Here is a 2,500-nt window from a genome sequence, read left to right as displayed (position 1 = left end):
GAGGGAAGGCAAAACACGCTGCAACAAAAGGGTAATCTCGGCCCCAGGAGCGTTGTCACACTGCAACTCGGAGTTTTCCTCTTCATCAAGAGAGTCTGGGAAATGTTGTGATATATTTATAAATTTGTTACCTGATCTTTGGGACGCTGCTGAACTATATGAATATGTATACATGTATATATGTGTGTGTGTGTGTGTGTGTGTGTGTGCGCGTGTGCGTGCGTGTCTGTATGTACGTGCGTGCGTGCGTGCGTGCGTGCATATATATTATATATTATATATTATATAATATATATAAATATATATATATTATATATATATAATATATATACAATATGTGTGTGTGTGTGTCTGTGTGGGTGTTGTGTGTGTGTGTGTGTGCGCTGTGTGGTGCGGTCTGTATGTACGTGCGTGCGTGCGTGCATATATAATATATATATATATATAATAAAAATTATATAATATTATAAATATATATATATGTGTGTGTGGTGTGTGTGTGTGTGTGTGTGTGTGGTGTGTGTGTGTGTGATGTGTGTGTGTGTGTGTGTTGTATATATATATATATATAATATAATTATATATATATATATATAATATATATTGGTGTGGGTGTGTGTGTGTGTGTGTGTGTGTGTTTATTTATATATATATATATTTTTATATATATATATATTATATATATTTTTTATATATACATATATATTTATACATATACACACACCCCACACACACACACACACACACACACACACATATATGTATATATATATATATATATATATTATATATATATATATTTTATATATATATGTATGTATGATATATATATACATACATATATATATATATATATACATTTTATATGTTCAGGACTAAATCAGGCACACATACGTACACGCACGCATGCACGCACGCATGCATGCATGCGTGCGTGTACGTATGTGTGCCTAATTTAGTCTTGAACATGTAAAATATTTCCTCTCTACAAGAAACAAAACCAAAACAAACACACAAGAAACTAAAAAAAATCCATTGTCTCGGACCTGAACAGAAGAGCAAGGAAAGGTAAGGAAAGGCAGACATTTCTTACGTAAACTCAAGAAAAGAGCTTCACCTTTAGCCATTGTTGAGGGAGACGTCTCGGGATGGAAGGAGAAGGAGATGAAAAAGATTAATGCGTTTATGAATGATAAAGATGGCGGATTTAGGTAGGGGGGAGGGGGGAGGAGATGGCTAGGTGGAGGATGGGAGGAAAATGGAGAAAGGGAGGCCAAATGTAAAAGGAATTTGTTTTATCGTTTTAATCTTATTGCTACTATAACAAAAATGAATAACAATAACAAAAATGAATAACAATAACAAAAATGAACTACAATTAATATAGCTATGATAAGGACAATAGTATTTTTTTCCCTACTCCTTAATCATCCTTTCGATAATCATTTTTATTGTTCATTATCATTAACATTATCATCATTGTTATCATTATTAACATCATCATTATTATCACCATTACCATTACTACTATCATCATGATTTTCATCGCTATCATTATTGCCATTATTATGAACATTATCATTATCAACATTTTTGTTTCGTCACTAAACTTATTATTATTATCACCATTATTATCATTACAATCACCTTCATCATCACTGTCTTCACCATAATCATTACAAACACCATCACCATCCTCATCATCATCGTCATCACTATAATAACCCTAATAAAGAGGACAAAATATAAAAAAGGAAAAAATATATATATAAGAGTAACGCAAATGCAAACTTGGCTTAACCCCGCGCTCGCTCGACCCTTGTTCATGGCGGTCCTTAGAGGGAAAGAGTTGCCGTCGAGCGCTATTCTACACATTTCTTGTCGCCTTTCATCTCCCTTTTTTATATATTTTTTTCTTCTTGTTTTCTCTTGCGTGTGAGACATTGTGTTCTAATATTGTTTTCTCTTTCTTTTTTTCATTTTATTCTTTTTTGCCCTCTCTTACTTGATATTCTTGTTTATTTTATAATTTTAGCCGTTTTTTAAAATTGTTTGTTTCTGCATTTTTATGAAAAGCCTTCTGTTAAATTTCTTCGCTAACGCTTCTTCAGTTTTGTAATTACGTGGGCGAATGTGCACGCGCGCGCGTGCGTGCGTACGTGTATGTGTATGTGTATGTGTGTGTGTGGGTGAGTGGGTAGCTCTCTCTCTCTCTCTCTCTCTCTCTCTCTCTCTCTCTTTATTATATCTATTTTATATATTCTATATTATATATATTTGTGTGTGTGTGTTTGTGTGGTGTTGTTTTGTATGTAGGTTGGCCTATCTTATTATATTTTATTATTTATTATATTATCATTATATTTATAATATTATATATATATATATATATATAGAGAGAGAGAGAGAGAGAGAGATACATAGATAGATTGACATAAATATATATGTATATATGTACATATACCTATCTATATATATATACGTATATATACATATATAT

Source organism: Penaeus japonicus, unplaced genomic scaffold (genome assembly GCF_977035675.1).
Source record: "Penaeus japonicus unplaced genomic scaffold, GWHDUDI00000001_assembly GWHDUDI00000008, whole genome shotgun sequence".
In the NCBI taxonomy this organism is placed as follows: Eukaryota; Metazoa; Arthropoda; class Malacostraca; order Decapoda; family Penaeidae; genus Penaeus; species Penaeus japonicus.
This window is presented reverse-complemented; position numbering follows the sequence as displayed.